This window comes from Brachyhypopomus gauderio, chromosome 8 (assembly GCF_052324685.1).
Source record: "Brachyhypopomus gauderio isolate BG-103 chromosome 8, BGAUD_0.2, whole genome shotgun sequence".
Taxonomy (NCBI): domain Eukaryota; kingdom Metazoa; phylum Chordata; class Actinopteri; order Gymnotiformes; family Hypopomidae; genus Brachyhypopomus; species Brachyhypopomus gauderio.
The window spans coordinates 9,707,022-9,727,288 of NC_135218.1; positions in this window are offsets into that span (position 1 = coordinate 9,707,022).

The window sequence follows — 20,267 nt, forward strand, 5'->3', positions numbered from 1 at the left end:
AGGGTCTTTTAGACAAACAAATTGGCCTCTTGGCCTCAATAGGCAAAAAGAAGCCCAATAGGTCCTTTAGACCCAAAAGTGAATAGAAGCTGTTTGAGTGGAAAAAATGCATAAGTAAATCAATGTGACAAAACATTCAATTCAACTGAGGCACTAAAGGCCCAAAAGGATCAAAATAATGTGTATTGGCAAAATGATTCAGATCACAGAACTAAATCACATGCTGAGGTCAGCTTTGTGTGCGTTTGTGTGGTGTTTCATGTGAGCAATTGTTTTCAGTCAGTTTCGGTGTTTGGCCACTAGATGGAGCCCAAGTACTATCATACTGATATCTCATTAATCTCAGTAATGCAATGACATTTTGGTGAATTAAAAGGTTCATTTCTGGTCAGGCAGTGCACTTTTTGTTATGAGATGTAATTGCAATGTTATAGACCTCATTGATCTGAATCATACAAGCCCCATTACTTGTCTGTATTCTGCATAACAAGATTGCTGCGTGAGTTTTTATGATTTCTCAGGTTTTTGGGTACCGTAGCGCCTCCGACAGGCCAATTTGAACCAAACTTGGCCTACCTCACAAGGACCTCAGTCTATAAAAGCCTTTCAAATTGGGAGTTGATTACTTACATGGTTTATGAGTTATAGCAATAAAGGTCATTTATGGCATGGCCAGAAGGATATAATGGAAAAATTGACCAATCAGACAAATAAAAATGCAACATTTTTTCCTTATTTAGTTAACTACAGTGTCTACAGATTATGCCTATGCCATTTTTGCCATCATTGGATCAAATTCCTAGGACTAGTTCTTAAAGAGCTATTTTCAAACAATTGATGAATGTGACAAAAGTATGCATTTTTTAATAGGACTTGTAATTGCAAAGTTGTCAGGTCTACTGCAAGGTATAAAATGAAACAAGTTGCATGTTCCTAAGTGAAAATTTGGAGGAGTTATGTATGATTTTCACAAATAGCGCCACCTAGTGGCCAAATGTTTCAACACTGCACAGTATGACACATAGTCCTGGGATATGTACAGTGATGAGGTTTCATGTTGATTGGCCAATGGTAAGTCTGTCAAATGGCCAATTAATTCAAATAAAAATTAATTGGCTCATGGCGGCCATGTTTTTTGAGTGATGAGGTCATCATTGTGTGCCTTGATACCACTGGGGCCCCTGATGATGCCTGTAAAGTTTGGGCTTGATGTGACTAATGGTTTCTGAGAAACAAATTTCCCCATGTTATAGCGCCCCCTATTGGACAATCGTGGCCAGCTTTGACCTGTGACCTCTGAGTCATGTGCCCTAACAACTGATAAATTTTCATAAAGATAGGTCAAAGCATTGCTGAGATATAGCTGCTGAAGTAAATTTGGCCACGCCTCAGAGCTATTGATTGACATGTGACAACCAGACTGTATACCAATGTCACAGTTTTGTTAATGTTCCTTGATAATGAGATTCTTGTGAATATTTTGACACCAAGATTGTGGTGATCAGATGAAAAACCAGGGACTAGTATGAAAAAGTAGGTTTTGCATATTATGCAAATTAGCAAAAAATCTAAGTAGGCGGAGCTTAATGGTTCTTGAGGCTTTTTTGTTTGTCTGGAGCCAAGGAATGCACCTGAAGTGGAATTTTGTTTCTACGACCTACGGGGTGGGAGATATGGACCAAAACGCAAAATGCTGCGCTATAGCGCCACCATCAGGCCAATGTGGGTCTCTGTACTTTAGCACGGTCCCGCAAACAGACTACACCAGTCTGCCAAGTTTGGTCTTCCTGGGCCTTACGGTTTAGGCTGCAGTATGCGTTTTATCCGGAGAAAAATAATAATAAATATAGCCGCAAGCGGCGATTGGCGGGTTCACACAAAAAAAGGCACAAAAGCCCAAAGGGTCTTTTAGACTAACAAATTGGCCTCTTGGCCTCAATAGGCAAAAAGAAGCCCTATAGGTCCTTTAGACCCAAAAGTGAATAGAAGCTGTTTGAGTGGAAAAAATGCACAAATAAATCAATGTGACAAAACCTTCAAATCAACTGAGGCACTAAAGGCCCAAAAGGATCAAAATAATGTGTACTGGGAAATTGAGTCAGATCAAAAAGCTAAACCACATGTTGAGATCAGCTTTGTGTGTGTTTGTGTGGTATTTCATGTGAGCAAGTTTTCAGTCAGTTCTGGAATATGGCCACTAGATGGAGGCCAAGTACTACCATACTGATATCTCATTAATCTCAGTAATGAAATAGGACATTTTGGTGAAATAAAAGGTTCATTTCTGGTCAGGCAGTGCACTTTTTGTTATGAGATGTAATTGCAAAGTTATAGACCTCATTAAATCTGAATCATACAAGCCCCATTACTTGTCTGTATTCTGCATAACAGCATTGCTGCATGAGTTTTTATGATTTCTTAGGTTTTTGGGTACTGTAGCGCCCCCGACAGGCCAATTTGAAGCAAACTTGGCCTACCTCACAGGGACCTCAGTGTATAAAAGCCTAAAAAATTGGGAGTTGAGCACTTGCATGGTTTATGAGTTAAAGCAATAAAGGTCATTTATGGCATGGCCAGAAGGATATAATGGAAAGATTGACCAATCAGAAAAACAAAAATGCAACATTTTTTCCATATTTATTTAACTACAGTGTCTACAGATTATGCCTATGCCACTTTTGCCATCATCGGATCAAATTCCTAGGACTAGTTCTTAAAGAGCTATTTTCAAAGAATTGATGAATGTGACAAAAGTATGCATTTTTTAATAAGACTTGTAATTGGAAAGTTGTCAGGTCTACTGCAAGGAATAAAAAGAATCAAGTTGCGTGTTCCTAAGTGAAAATTTGGAGGAGTTATGCATGATTTTCAAAAACAGCGCCACCTAGTGGCCAAATGTTTCAACACTGCACAGTATGACACATAGTCCTGGGATATGCACAGTGGTGAGGTTTCATGTTGATTGGCCAATGGTAAGTCTGTCAAATGGCCAATTAATTCAAATAAAAATTAATTGGCTCATGGCGGCCATGTTTTTTGAGTGATGAGGTCATCATTGTGTGCCTTGATACCACTTGGGCCCCTGATGACGCCTGTAAAGTTTGGGCTTGATGTGACTAATGGTTTCTGAGAAACAAATTTCCCCATGTTATAGCGCCCCCTATTGGACAATCGTGGCCAGCTTTGACCTGTGACCTCTGAGTCATGTGCCCTAACAACTGATAAATTTTCATAAAGATAGGTCAAAGCATTGCTGAGATATAGCTGCTGAAGTAAATTTGGCCACGCCTCAGAGCTATTGATTGACATGTGACAACCAGACTGTATACCAATGTCACAGTTTTGTTGATGTTCCTTGATAATGAGATTCTTGTGAATATTTTGACACCAAGATTGTGGTGATCAGATGAAAAACCAGGGACTAGTATAAAAAAATAGGTTTTGCATATTATGCAAATTAGCAAAAAATCTAAGTAGGCGGAGCTTAATGGTTCTTGAGGCTTTTTTGTTTGTCTGGAGCCAAGGAATGCACCTGAAGTGGAATTTTGTTTCCACGACCTACGGGGTGGGAGATATGAACCCAAACGCAAAATGCTGCGCTATAGTGCCACCATCAGGCCAATTTGGGTGTCTGTACTTAAGCACGGTCCCGCAAACAGACTACACCAGTCTGCCAAGTTTGGTCTCCCTGGGCCTTACGGTTTAGGCTGCAGTATGCGTTTTATCCGGAGAAAAATAATAATAATAAATATAGCCGCAAGCGGCGATTGGCGGGTTCACACAAAAAAAGGCAAAAAAGCCCAAAGGGTCTTTTAGACCAACAAATTGGCCTCTTGGCCTCAATAGGCAAAAAGAAGCCCAATAGGTCCTTTAGATCCAAAAGTGAATAGAAGCTGTTTGAGTGGAAAAAATGCATAAGTAAATCAATGTGACAAAACATTCAATTCAACTGAGGCACTAAAGGCCCAAAAGGATCAAAATAATGTGTATTGGCAAAATGATTCAGATCACAGAACTAAATCACATGCTGAGATCAGCTTTGTGTGCGTTTGTGTGGTGTTTCATGTGAGCAATTGTTTTCAGTCAGTTTCGGTGTTTGGCCACTAGATGGAGCCCAAGTACTATCATACTGATATCTCATTAATCTCAGTAATGCAATGACATTTTGGTGAATTAAAAGGTTCATTTCTGGTCAGGCAGTGCACTTTTTGTTATGAGATGTAATTGCAATGTTATAGACCTCATTGATCTGAATCATACAAGCCCCATTACTTGTCTGCATTCTGCATAACAAGATTGCTGCGTGAGTTTTTATGATTTCTCAGGTTTTTGGGTACTGTAGCGCCTCCGACAGGCCAATTTGAACCAAACTTGGCCTACCTCACATGGACCTCAGTGTATAAAAGCCTTTCAAATTGGGAGTTGATCACTTACATGGTTTATGAGTTATAGCAATAAAGGTCATTTATGGCATGGCCAGAAGGATATAATGGAAAAATTGACCAATCACACAAATAAAAATGCAACATTTTTTCCATATTTAGTTAACTACAGTGTCTACAGATTATGCCTATGCCATTTTTGCCATCATTGGATCAAATTCCTAGGACTAGTTCTTAAAGAGCTATTTTCAAACAATTGATGAATGTGACAAAAGTATGCATTTTTTAATAGGACTTGTAATTGCAAAGTTGTCAGGTCTACTGCAAGGTATAAAAAGAAACAAGTTGCATGTTCCTAAGTGAAAATTTGGAGGAGTTATGCATGATTTTCACAAATAGCGCCACCTAGTGGCCAAATGTTTCAACACTGCACAGTATGACACATAGTCCTGATATATGCACAGTGATGAGGTTTCATGTTGATTGGCCAATGGTAAGTCTGTCAAATGGCCAATTAATTCAAATAAAAATTAATTGGCTCATGGCGGCCATGTTTTTTGAGTGATGAGGTCATCATTGTGTGCCTTGATACCACTTGTGCCCCTGATGATGCCTGTAAAGTTTGGGCTTGATGTGACTAATGGTTTCTGAGAAACAAATTTCCCCATGTTATAGCGCCCCCTATTGGACAATCGTGGCCAGCTTTGACCTGTGACCTCTGAGTCATGTGCCCTAACAACTGATAAATTTTCATAAAGATAGGTCAAAGCATTGCTGAGATATAGCTGCTGAAGTCAATTTGGCCACGCCTCAGAGCTATTGATTGACATGTGACAACCAGACTGTATACCAATGTCACAGTTTTGTTGATGTTCCTTGATAATGAGATTCTTGTGAATATTTTGACACCAAGATTGTGGTGATCAGATGAAAAACCAGGGACTAGTATAAAAAAGTAGGTTTTGCATATTATGCAAATTAGCAAAAAATCTAAGTAGGCGGAGCTTAATGGTTCTTGAGGCTTTTTTGTTTGGCTTGAGCCAAGGAATCCATCAGAAGTGGAATTTTGTTTCTAGGCCCTACGGTTTGGGAGATATGGACCAAAACGCAAAATGGTGCGCTATAGCGCCACCATCAGGCCAATGTGGGTCTCTGTGCTTAAGCACGGTCCCGCAAACAGACTACACCAGTCTGCCAAGTTTGGTCTCCCTGGGCCTTACGGTTTAGGCTGCAGTATGCGTTTTATGCGGAGAAAAATAATAATAAATATAGCCGCAAGCGGCGATTGGCGGGTTCACACAAAAAAAGGCAAAAAAGCCCAAAGGGTCTTTTAGACCAACAAATTGGCCTCTTGGCCTCAATAGGCAAAAAGAAGCCCAATAGGTCCTTTAGACCCAAAAGTGAATAGAAGCTGTTTGAGTGGAAAAAATGCATAAGTAAATCAATGTGACAAAACATTCAATTCAACTGAGGCACTAAAGGCCCAAAAGGATCAAAATAATGTGTATTGGCAAAATGATTCAGATCACAGAACTAAATCACATGCTGAGATCAGCTTTGTGTGCGTTTGTGTGGTGTTTCATGTGAGCAATTGTTTTCAGTCAATTTCGGTGTTTGGCCACTAGATGGAGCCCAAGTACTATCATACTGATATCTCATTAATCTCAGTAATGCAATGACATTTTGGTGAATTAAAAGGTTCATTTCTGGTCAGGCAGTGCACTTTTTGTTATGAGATGTAATTGCAATGTTATAGACCTCATTGATCTGAATCATACAAGCCCCATTACTTGTCTGTATTCTGCATAACAAGATTGCTGCGTGAGTTTTTATGATTTCTCAGGTTTTTGGGTACTGTAGCGCCTCCGACAGGCCAATTTGAACCAAACTTGGCCTACCTCACAAGGACCTCAGTCTATAAAAGCCTTTCAAATTGGGAGTTGATCACTTACATGGTTTATGAGTTATAGCAATAAAGGTCATTTATGGCATGGCCAGAAGGATATAATGGAAAAATTGACCAATCAGACAAATAAAAATGCAACATTTTTTCCATATTTAGTTAACTACAGTGTCTACAGATTATGCCTATGCCATTTTTGCCATCATTGGATCAAATTCCTAGGACTAGTTCTTAAAGAGCTATTTTCAAACAATTGATGAATGTGACAAAAGTATGCGTTTTTTAATAGGACTTGTAATTGCAAAGTTGTCAGGTCTACTGCAAGGTATAAAAAGAAACAAGTTAAATGTTCCTAAGTGAAAATTTGGAGGAGTTATGCATGATTTTCACAAATAGCGCCACCTAGTGGCCAAATGTTTCAACACTGCACAGTATGACACATAGCCCTGGGATATGCACAGTGATGAGGTTTCATGTTGATTGGCCAATGGTAAGTCTGTCAAATGGCCAATTAATTCAAATAAAAATTAATTGGCTCATGGCGGCCATGTTTTTTGAGTGATGAGGTCATCATTGTGTGCCTTGATACCACTTGGGCCCCTGATGATGCCTGTAAAGTTTGGGCTTGGTGTGACTAATGGTTTCTGAGAAACAAATTTCCCCATGTTATAGCGCCCCCTATTGGACAATCGTGGCCAGCTTTGACCTGTGGCCTCTGAGTCATGTGCCCTAACAACTGATAAATTTTCATAAAGATAGGTCAAAGCATTGCTGAGATATAGCTGCTGAAGTCAATTTGGCCACGCCTCAGAGCTATTGATTGACATGTGACAACCAGACTATATACCAATGTCACAGTTTTGTTGATGTTCCTTGATAATGAGATTCTTGTGAATATTTTGACACCAAGATTGTGGTGATCAGATGAAAAACCAGGGACTAGTATAAAAAAGTAGGTTTTGCATATTATGCAAATTAGCAAAAAATCTAAGTAGGCGGAGCTTAATGGTTCTTGAGGCTTTTTTGTTTGTCTGGAGCCAAGGAATGCACCTGAAGTGGAATTTTGTGTCTAGGACCTACGGGGTGGGAGATATGAATCCAAACGCAAAATGCTGCGCTATAGCGCCACCATGAGGCCAATTTGGGTGTCTGTACTTAAGCACGGTCCCGCAAACAGACTACACCAGTCTGCCAAGTTTGGTCTCCCTGCGCCTTACGGTTTAGGCTGCAGTATGCGTTTTATGCGGAGAAAAATAATAATAATAATAAGAAAGAAAAATCCGAGCAATAACAATAGGTTTCCCACACTATGTGTGTGAACCCTAAAAACTTCAGCAATTACAATAGGTTTCCCACACTGTGTGTGTGAACCCTAATAACAAGCGGCAATTGGCGGGTTCACACACGAATAGGCCACTTGGCTTCAATAGGCAATAGACCCAATAGGTCCTTTAGACCCAAAAGAAGCTGTTTGAGTGGAAAAAATGCACAAATAAATCAATGTGCAAAAAAATTTTCAATTGGGGCACTAAAGGCCCAAAAGGATCAAAATAATGTGTATTGGCAAAATGATTCAAATCACAGAACTAAATCACATGCTGAGATCAGCTTTGTGTGTGTGTTTGTGTGGTGTTTCACGTGAGCAATAGTTTTCAGTCCGTTCTGATGTTTGGCCACTAGATGGAGCCCAAGTACCACCATACTGATATCTCATTAATCTCAGTAATGCAATAAGACATTTTGGTGAATTAAAAGGTTCATTTCTGGTCAGGCAGTGCACTTTTTGTTATAAGATGCAATTGCAATGTTATAGAACTTATTGATCTGGATCATACAAGACCAATTACTTGTCTGTATTCTGCATAACAAGATTGCAGCATGAGTTTTTATGTTTTCTTAGGTTTTTGGGTACTGTAGCGCCCCCGACAGGCCAATTTGAACCAAACTTGGCATACCTCACAAGGACTTCAGGATATAAAAGCCTTTCAAATTGGGAGTTGATTGCATACATGGTTTATGAGTTATAGCAATATAGGTCATATATGGCATGGCCACAATGATATAATGGGAAAATGGACCAATCAGATAAATAAAAATCCAACATTTTTTTAATCAGTTTTTACCTACAGAGTCTACTGATTATGCTCATAGCAATTTTTCCATAATTGGATCAAATTCCTATGACTAGTTTGTAAATAGCTATTTTCAAACAATAGATGAATGTGACAAAAGTATGCATTTTTTAATAGGACTTGTAATTGCAAAGTTGTCAGGTCTACTGCAAGGAATAAAAAGAAACAAGTTGCATGTTCCTAAGTGAAAATTTGGAGGAGTTATGCATGATTTTCACAAATAGCGCCACCTAGTGGCCAAATGTTTTAAAACTGCACAGCATGACACATAGTCCTGGGATATGCACAGTGGTGAGGTTTCATGTTGTTTGGCCAATGGTAAGTCTGTCAAATGGCCAATTAATTCAAATAAAAATTAATTGGCTCATGGCGGCCATGTTTTTTGAGTGATGATGTCATCATTGCGTGTCTTGATATCACTTGGGCCCCTGATGATGCCTGTAAAGTTTTGGCTTGATGTGACTAATGGTTTCTGAGATACAGTTTTTCCCATGTTATAGCGCCCCCTATTGGACAATCGTGGCCAGCTTTGACGTATGACCTCGTAGTCATGTGCCCTAACAACGGTTAAAATTTTATGAAGATCGGTCAAAGCGTTGCTGAGATATGGCTGTTTAAGTAAATTTGGCCACGCCTCGGAGCTATTGATTGACATGTGACAGCCAGACTATATGCAAATCTCAAAATGTTTTTAAGCAACTTTGATAATGAGATTCTCCTGAATATTTTGACACCAAGGTTGTGGTGATCCGATAAAAAACCAGGGACTAGTATAAAAAAGTAGGTTTTGCATATTATGCAAATTAGCAAAAAATCTAAGTAGGCGGAGCTTAATGGTTCTTGAGGCTTTTTTGTTTGGCTTGAGCCAAGGAATCCATCAGAAGTGGAATTTTGTTTCTAGGCCCTACGGTTTGGGAGATATGGACCAAAACGCAAAATGGTGCGCTATAGCGCCACCATCAGGCCAATGTGGGTCTCTGTGCTTTAGCACGGTCTCGCAAAGAGACTACACCATTCTGCCAAGTTTGGTGTCTCTGGGCCTTACGGTCTAGGCTGCAGTATGCGTTTTATGCGGAGAAAAATAATAATAATAATAATAATAAGAAAGAAAAAACCCGACAATTACAATAGGTTTCCCACACTACGTGTGTGAACCCTAAATATAGCCGCAAGCGGCGATTGGCGGGTTCACACAAAAAAAGGCAAAAAAGCCCAAAGGGTCTTTTAGACCAACAAATTGGCCTCTTGGCCTCAATAGGCAAAAAGAAGCCCAATAGGTCCTTTAGACCCAAAAGTGAATAGAAGCTGTTTGATTGGAAAAAATGCATAAGTAAATCAATGTGACAAAACATTCAATTCAACTGAGGCACTAAAGGCCCAAAAGGATCAAAATAATGTGTATTGGCAAAATGATTCAGATCACAGAACTAAATCACATGCTGAGATCAGCATTGTGTGCATTTGTGTGGTGTTTCATGTGAGCAATTGTTTTCAGTCAGTTTCGGTGTTTGGCCACTAGATGGAGCCCAAGTACTATCATACTGATATCTCATTAATCTCAGTAATGCAATGACATTTTGGTGAATTAAAAGGTTCATTTCTGGTCAGGCAGTGCACTTTTTGTTATGAGTTGTATTTGCAATGTTATAGACCTCATTGATCTGAATCATACAAGCCCCATTACTTGTCTGTATTCTGCATAACAAGATTGCTGCGTGAGTTTTTATGATTTCTCAGGTTTTTGGGTACTGTAGCGCCTCCAACAGGCCAATTTGAACCAAACTTGGCCTACCTCACAAGGACTTCAGTGTATAAAAGCCTTTCAAATTGGGAGTTGATCACTTACATGGTTTATGAGTTATAGCAATAAAGGTCATTTATGGCATGGCCAGAAGGATATAATGGAAAAATTGACCAATCAGAAAAATAAAAATGCAATATTTTTTCCATATTTAGTTAACTACAGTGTCTACTGATTATGCCTATGCCATTTTTGCCATCATTGGATCAAATTCCTAGGACTAGTTCTTAAAGAGCTATTTTCAAACAATTGATGAATGTGACAAAAGTATGCATTTTTTAATAGGACTTGTAATTGCAAAGTTGTCAGGTCTACTGCAAGGTATAAAAAGAAACAAGTTGCATGTTCCTAAGTGAAAATTTGGAGGAGTTATGCATGATTTTCACAAATAGCGCCACCTAGTGGCCAAATGTTTCAACACTGCACAGTATGACACATAGTCCTGGGATATGCACAGTGATGAGGTTTCATGTTGATTGGCCAATGGTAAGTCTGTCAAATGGCCAATTAATTCAAATAAAAATTAATTGGCTCATGGCGGCCATGTTTTTTGAGTGATGAGGTCATCATTGTGTGCCTTGATACCACTTGGGCCCCTGATGATGCCTGTAAAGTTTGGGCTTGATGTGACTAATGGTTTCTGAGAAACAAATTTCCCCATGTTATAGCGCCCCCTTTTGGACAATCGTGGCCAGCTTTGACCTGTGACCTCTGAGTCATGTGCCCTAACAACTGATAAATTTTCATAAAGATAGGTCAAAGCATTGCTGAGATATAGCTGCTGAAGTCAATTTGGCCACGCCTCAGAGCTATTGATTGACATGTGACAACCAGACTGTATACCAATGTCACAGTTTTGTTGATGTTCCTTGATAATGAGATTCTTGTGAATATTTTGACACCAAGATTGTGGTGATCAGATGAAAAACCAGGGACTAGTATGAAAAAGTAGGTTTTGCATATTATGCAAATTAGCAAAAATCTAAGTAGGCGGAGCTTAATGGTTCTTGAGGCTTTTTTGTTTGTCTGGAGCCAAGGAATGCACCTGAAGTGGAATTTTGTTTCTACGACCTACGGGGTGGGAGATATGAACCCAAACGCAAAATGCTGCGCTATAGCGCCACCATCAGGCCAATTTGGGTGTCTGTACTTAAGCACGGTCCCGCAAACAGACTACACCAGTCTGCCAAGTTTGGTCTCCCTGGGCCTTACGGTTTAGGCTGCAGTATGCGTTTTATGCGGAGAAAAATAATAATAATAATAAGAAAGAAGAAAAAACCTAACAATAACAATAGGTTTCCCACACTACGTGTGTGAACCCTAATAAGAAGAAAAAAAAAAAAAAGAAGAAAAATTCGAGCAATTACAATAGGTTTCCCACACTACGTGTGTGAACCCTAAAAAGGCAAAAAAGCCCAAAGGGTCTTTTAGACCAACAAATTGGCCTCTTGGCCTCAATAGGCAAAAAGAAGCCCAATAGGTCCTTTAGACCCAAAAGTGAATAGAAGCTGTTTGAGTGGAAAAAATGCATAAGTAAATCAATGTGACAAAACATTCAATTCAACTGAGGCACTAAAGGCCCAAAAGGATCAAAATAATGTGTATTGGCAAAATGATTCAGATCACAGAACTAAATCACATGCTGAGATCAGCTTTGTGTGCGTTTGTGTGGTGTTTCATGTGAGCAATTGTTTTCAGTCAGTTTCGGTGTTTGGCCACTAGATGGAGCCCAAGTACTATCATACTGATATCTCATTAATCTCAGTAATGCAATGACATTTTGGTGAATTAAAAGGTTCATTTCTGGTCAGGCAGTGCACTTTTTGTTATGAGATGTAATTGCAATGTTATAGACCTCATTGATCTGAATCATACAAGCCCCATTACTTGTCTGTATTCTGCATAACAAGATTGCTGCGTGAGTTTTTATGATTTCTCAGGTTTTTGGGTACTGTAGCGCCTCCGACAGGCCAATGTGAACCAAACGTGGCCTACCTCACAAGGACCTCAGTGTATAAAAGCCTTTCAAATTGGGAGTTGATCACTTACATGGTTTATGAGTTATAGCAATAAAGGTCATTTATGGCATGGCCAGAAGGATATAATGGAAAAATTGACCAATCAGACAAATAAAAATGCAACATTTTTTCCATATTTAGTTAACTACAGTGTCTACAGATTATGCCTATGCCATTTTTCCCATCATTGGATCAAATTCCTAGGACTAGTTCTTAAAGAGCTATTTTCAAACAATTGATGAATGTGACAAAAGTATGCATTTTTTAATAGGACTTGTAATTGCAAAGTTGTCAGGTCTACTGCAAGGTATAAAAAGAAACAAGTTGCATGTTCCTAAGTGAAAATTTGGAGGAGTTATGCATGATTTTCACAAATAGCGCCACCTAGTGGCCAAATGTTTCAACACTGCACAGTATGACACATAGTCCTGGGATATGCACAGTGATGAGGTTTCATGTTGATTGGCCAATGGTAAGTCTGTCAAATGGCCAATTAATTCAAATAAAAATTAATTGGCTCATGGCGGCCATGTTTTTTGAGTGATGAGGTCATCATTGTGTGCCTTGATACCACTTGGGCCCCTGATGATGCCTGTAAAGTTTGGGCTTGATGTGACTAATGGTTTCTGAGAAACAAATTTCCCCATGTTATAGCGCCCCCTATTGGACAATCGTGGCCAGCTTTGACCTGTGACCTCTGAGTCATGTGCCCTAACAACTGATAAATTTTCATAAAGATAGGTCAAAGCATTGCTGAGATATAGCTGCTGAAGTAAATTTGGCCACGCCTCAGAGCTATTGATTGACATGTGACAACCAGACTGTATACCAATGTCACAGTTTTGTTGATGTTCCTTGATAATGAGATTCTTGTGAATATTTTGACACCAAGATTGTGGTGATCAGATGAAAAACCAGGGACTAGTATAAAAAAGTAGGTTTTGCATATTATGCAAATTAGCAAAAAATCTAAGTAGGCGGAGCTTAATGGTTCTTGAGGCTTTTTTGTTTGTCTGGAGCCAAGGAATGCACCTGAAGTGGAATTTTGTTTCTACGACCTACGGGGTGGGAGATATGGACCAAAACGCAAAATGCTGCGCTATAGCGCCACCATCAGGCCAATGTGGGTCTCTGTACTTTAGCACGGTCCCGCAAACAGACTACACCAGTCTGCCAAGTTTGGTCTCCCTGGGCCTTACGGTTTAGGCTGCAGTATGCGTTTTATGCGGAGAAAAATAATAATAATAATAAGAAGAAAAAAAAAAAAGAAGAAAAATTCGAGCAATTACAATAGGTTTCCCACACTACGTGTGTGAACCCTAATAAATATAGCCGCAAGCGGCGATTGGCGGGTTCACACACCAATAGGCATTTTGGCCTCAATAGGCAAAAGGAAGCCCAAAAGGTCCTTTAGACCTAAAAGTGAAAAAAAAGCTGTTTGGGTTTGGCCAGTGTGTGCTCTACAGATGTAGAGTGTGATGACATCTGCGTGTGTCAGAAAGGGAGACACAAAAATAGCACATCTGGCTAGAGCTGCATCTATGTGAACAGTATAGGAAGGCCTGCACTTGTCTATACATGATTGGGCCTCTATATTACTGACAGAGAGAGATTGAGGGAGCCAGAGACTATGCTTTGTTATTTCACTCCTTGCACACGTAGCACGCCTAACATGACTGCCTGTGTATTCAAAGTATGAATGTAGTCTGCAAAGCCTGGCATGACTGACATGACTGGCATTACTGACATAACTGATATGACTGGCATGACTGGAATGACATCTCTGGCATGACGAACAAAATTAACATGACTGATATGACTGACATAACTGGCATGACTAATGATTTGAAGATTTGACTGACATGACTGATAGGACTGATATGACTGGACTGAAATGATTGGCATGACATGACTTACATGACTGGCAGAACATGACTGATATAACTGACATGACTGGACTGGCATGTCTGATATGACTGACATCACTGGTATGACTGACATATACTATACATATACTATAGATATGCATACAAACTATACATACATTTAGGTAGAAGTGTGTGTGTGTGTGTGTGTGTGTGTGTGTGGTAGTATATGTATTCAAACTATGACAACATATACTAATACATACATACATAAATATACATAGAAACTATACATACATATAGGTATAAAGGTGTGTGTGTCTGTGTGTTTGTGTGAGAGAGAGAGACAAAAAAGAAGCCAAATATCAGTTTGTATGAGCATGTGTTAGTCACTGAGATATGGGTGGGTATGGCTAGGGAAGTGTCATTGTGAATGCTATAGGAAGGCCTGCTTGCGCCTGTATGTGTGTGTGCCTGGTTCATAGACACAGAGAGATCTAGGTAGCCAGAGCAATGTTTACTTAGGGCACAGAGATGGGAGGGGGAATGTGGGTGAGAGTGTGAGAGAGACTGAGAGTGTGAGTTTCAGGCTGCGTGCGTGTGAGAAGGAGAAGGTGACAGAGGGACTTTACATGCATTCTTATGCATTGTATATAATACTGCACTGTAGAGCCATACGATAACCGATTTAGATTAAACTTGACAAATTTGTTCAGGATGGGATTCTGAATGGGCTTGTGCATTTTGGTCAGAATTGGGTAAAATATGAAAGAGCTTTAAGAATATGAATATTATATGTATCGATGCTGTCCATAAAAAAAATATTTAGCAGGTATAAGTGTCCTCAAATCCAAAATCTTTGGATTGTTTTTTGATTTCACACTCTGTAGAGTATTATAAGACTTTGCTTGACATGATAGTATGAAAATCCTAGGAGGAGTATGAAAAGTGATGATTTCAAACTATTATTAACTGTAAATAAACTGTGCATTTTTTAATAGGACATGTAATGGGAAAGTTGTTCGCACTACTGCAAGGAATCAAAAGAGTCCAATTGCATGTTCCCAAGTGGAATTATGTAGGGGATACACTTGCTTTTTTTGCAATAGCGCCCCCCAGTGGCCAATCGACACCCGGCTGGATTATGTCATAGGGGGCGTGCACTTGTCCACACCCAAGAGGTTTCGTGCAGATCGACAAATTGTAAGCCTGTCAAACGCGTGCCGATCACTGATTGGCCGATTACGTCAGCCATTTTGGAAGTATGGCATGTCTGCTTTAGGACCTGGTTTCCAGAAGCCCATAGATGATGTCTGTCAAGTTTCATGTGGATCGGCCAATCTGAGTGCATGGGGCAAATTTTTGCATGTTATAGCGCCCCCTAGCAGGTGAGGTATGGCAACCTCTGCGAGCTGCCCCAGACCCTCACAGGGAAGCTGTCTGTGAAGTGCCATCTCATTACATGCAAGTTTTCTTAAGTTAGAGCTCCATATGCGCAAAATTTACTATTGAATTTACGCCCCCTCATTTGATTGGCTTATACTGACTAGGTAGTGAAGAAATTAGCATTTTTGTTGGATACATTTTAAAGTTCAGACTCTTCTGAACGTTTTGATACCACATATGTGCATGTATGTGAAAAATCCAGGGACTAGTTCGCGCTCAAATATGTGTGTGATTTTGCACATTATGCAAATTAACTCGAAATCTAAGTGGGCGGAGCTTAATGGTTGTATATTAATTGTCCTATTGAATTTAGTCAAGGAATGTATAGGAACTGGAATTTTGGTTCTAGGACTTACGGTGTAGGAGATATGGACAAAACGTCAATATGGTCTGCTATAGCGCCACCATCAGGCCAATTTGGGTCCCTGTATGGGAATCTGGTCCTTGGAGTTAACTGAACCTTTTTGCCAAGTTTGGGGTTTCTAGGCATTACGGTCTAGGCTGCACAATACGTTTTAGGTCAAAAAATGGGACAAAGAATAATAAGAAAGAACAAGCGGCGATTGGCGGGTTCACACAAAAAAAGGCAAAAAAGCCCAAAGGGTCTTTTAGACCAACAAATTGGCCTCTTGGCCTCAATAGGCAAAAAGAAGCCCAATAGGTCCTTTAGACCCAAAAGTGAATAGAAGCTGTTTGAGTGGAAAAAATGCATAAGTAAATCAATGTGACAAAACATTCAATTCAACTGAGGCACTAAAGGCCCAAAAGGATCAAAATAATGTGTATTGGCAAAATGATTCAGATCACAGAACTAAATCACATGCTGAGATCAGCTTTGTGTGTGTTTGTGTGGTGTTTCATGTGAGCAATAGTTTTCAGTCAGTTCTGGTGTTTGGCCACTAGATGGAGCCCAAGTACTACCATACTGATATCTCATTAATCTCATAAATGAAATAGGATATTTTGGTGAAATAAAAGGTTCATTTCTGGTCAAGCAGTGCACTTTTTGTTATGAGATGCAATTGCAATGTTATAGACCTCATTGATCTGAATCATACAAGCCCCATTACTTGTCTGTATTCTCCATAACAGCATTGCTGCATGAGTTTTTTTGATTTCTTAGGTTTTTGGGTGCTGTAGCACCCCCGACAGGCCAATTTGAAGCAAACTTGGCCTACCTCACAGGGACCTCAGTCTATAAAAGCCTTTCAAATTGGGAGTTGATCACTTACATGGTTTATGAGTTATAGCAATAAAGGTCATTTATGGCATGGCCAGAAGGATATAATGGAAAAATTGACCAATCAGACAAATAAAAATGCAACATTTTTTCCATATTTAGTTAACTACAGTGTCTACAGATTATGCCTATGCCATTTTTGCCATTATTGGATCAAATTCCTAGGACTAGTTCTTAAAGAGCTATTTTCAAACAATTGATGAATGTGACAAAAGTATGCATTTTTTAATAGGACTTGTAATTGCAAAGTTGTCAGGTCTACTGCAAGGTATAAAAAGAAACAAGTTGCATGTTCCTAAGTGAAAATTTGGAGGAGTTATGCATGATTTTCACAAATAGCGCCACCTAGTGGCCAAATGTTTCAACACTGCACAGTATGACACATAGTCCTGGGATATGCACAGTGATGAGGTTTCATGTTGATTGGCCAATGGTAAGTCTGTCAAATGGCCAATTAATTCAAATAAAAATTAATTGGCTCATGGCGGCCATGTTTTTTGAGTGATGAGGTCATCATTGTGTGCCTTGATACCACTTGGGCCCCTGATGATGCCTGTAAAGTTTGGGCTTGATGTGACTAATGGTTTCTGAGAAACAAATTTCCCCATGTTATAGCGCCCCCTATTGGACAATCGTGGCCAGCTTTGACCTGTGACCTCTGAGTCATGTGCCCTAACAACTGATAAATTTTCATAAAGATAGGTCAAAGCATTGCTGAGATATAGCTGCTGAAGTCAATTTGGCCACGCCTCAGAGCTATTGATTGACATGTGACAACCAGACTGTATACCAGTGTCACAGTTTTGTTGATGTTCCTTGATAATGAGATTCTTGTGAATATTTTGACACCAAGATTGTGGTGATCAGATGAAAAACCAGGGACTAGTATAAAAAAGTAGGTTTTGCATATTATGCAAATTAGCAAAAAATCTAAGTAGGCGGAGCTTAATGGTTCTTGAGGCTTTTTTGTTTGTCTGGAGCCAAGGAATGCACCTGAAGTGGAATTTTGTTTCTACGACCTACGGGGTGGGAGATATGGACCAAAACGCAAAATGCTGCGCTATAGCGCCACCATCAGGCCAATGTGGGTCTCTGTACTTTAGCACGGTCCCGCAAACAGACTACACCAGTCTGCCAAGTTTGGTCTTCCTGGGCCTTACGGTTTAGGCTGCAGTATGCGTTTTATCCGGAGAAAAATAATAATAATAAGAAGAAGAAAAAAAAAAAAAAAAAAGAAGAAAAATTCGAGCAATTACAATAGGTTTCCCACACTACGTGTGTGAACCCTAATAAGAAGAAAAAAAAAAAAAAAGAAGAAAAATTCGAGCAATTACAATAGGTTTCCCACACTACGTGTGTGAACCCTAATAAGAAAAACCCGAGCAATTACAATAGGTTTCCCACACTATGTGTGTGAACCCTAAAAAATAGCCGCAAGCGGCGATTGGCGGGTTCACACAAAAAAAGGCACAAAAGCCAAAAGGTCTTTTAGACCAACAAGTGATATGAAGCTACTTCAGTCCAAAAAATGGACAGATAAAGTAATTTGCAAAAAATTATTCAACTGGGGCAATAAAGGCCTAAAAGATCAAAACAAAATGGCATGGCAAAATGATTCAGATCATAGAAGTTAATCAAATGCTGTGATTAGCTTTGTATGTGTGTGTTTGTGTGTTTTTTCATGTATGCAGTAAGGGCTTCTTGAGGCTTTTTTGATTGGCTTGAGCAAAGGAATACAGCTGAAGTAGAATTTTGTTTCTAGGCCATACAGTGTGGAAGATATTAAACAAAATGATTCAGACCATACAACTAAATCAAATGCTGAGATTAGGTTAAAAGCACTGACACACTGACCCAGGGGCCTAGTCAAATAAATATACCTTTGGCTGAATTTGTCAGAAGTTGTGAACATAGCAGCAGGAGAGCTCTTGTTAATGCCCCACATGTAAACCCCACTCTTTAACCCTTTTCATTTAGCTGACAAAATCTGTCACATGTGAATCTCAAACAAACCAAAGAGTAATGGCTTACTATACAATAAAATAACACAAATATTCTTATCTTTGCCTGTTCATGATGTTCTCATCCCTACTCTGACATGTTCTCACTGTTGTGCCCATAGTAGGGAGGCCACTAGGAATGTGTATCTAACAAGAGTTTGATGATAAGTAAAGCATGCAGTTATTTAGAGGTTGTGTGTGAAATGTGAATTACATGTCTCTGTCCTCTCTTATGTCATTTCAGGATGTATAGAGGGCATGTGTTGAGAGTGTGGATGGAAAAATGAAGCTAAATATCAGTTAGTGTGTTGGAAATGGCTAGAGAAATGTATATATGAAGCATATAGGAAGTCCTATGTGAGGGTGTGTGGAAAAAAGAGGCTAAATATCTGTATATTAGTCACTGGGTAATTGGTAGTAATGGCTAGAATTAGTGTGTATGTGAAACCTATAGGCCAGAGAGGCCTTTGTTTTTGTGAGTGCATGTGAAGGAGAGAGAGGGGGAGGGAGAGCCCAAGGGTTGTAAAGTGTTAGAAGCATGGGGGAGTGGAGGAGGGGGGCAGCGTGTGTGAGAACGTGCGTGTCTTAGCAGCTGTCTATGCCTCCCTGCACTGGTCAGTATGGAAAATGAAAATATTCACTGTAGAGCTGTTTGTGGACGGATTTGGCTCAAACTTGGCACACAGCACCACAATGGTCATGTGAATGTGGATGTCAATTTTCATAACAATCAGACATACTATGGCATAGTTATTGAACTGTGAATTTGATGTGTTACGATGGTAGCATTGTGATGCATATGAAAAATATTAATTTGTGAAAACCTTAGGATTTTCTTGCTAATCTTAGCATTTCAGAGTCTGCTGAGTATTACAAGGTGCGATTTAAATGTAATGGAGTTAAAATGCTAGGACTAGTATGAAAATGACAAGTTATATATATTTGATAATAGTGAAAAAGTGGTACATTTTTGCAAAACACATGTAATTAGAAAGTTGCTAGGAATTCTGCATACAATCATATGAATGCAAGCATTTCTTGATAAGTGAAAATATGTAGGAGAAATTCTGGATTTTCTAGTATAGTGCCACCTAGTGGTGCAATTCCCTTCTAACATGAGTATGTCTTAGAGGGTGTGTACATGAACATACCATGTCAGTTTCATGTGTATGAACCTATGGTAAGTCTATCAAATGGCCAATTAGGTCAAATCAAAATTAATTGGCTCATGGCGGCCATGTTTTTTGAGTGATGATGTCATCATTGTGTGCCTTGATACCAATTAGGCCCCTGATGATGCCTGTAAAGTTTTGGCTTGATGTGACTAATGGTTTCTGAGAAACAGTTTTTCCCATGTTATAGCGCCCCCTATTGGACAATCTGGGCCAGCTTTGACCTGTGACCTCCGAGTCATGTGCCCTAACAACTGATAAATTTTCATGAAGATTGGTCAAAGCGTTGCTGAGATATAGCTGCTGAA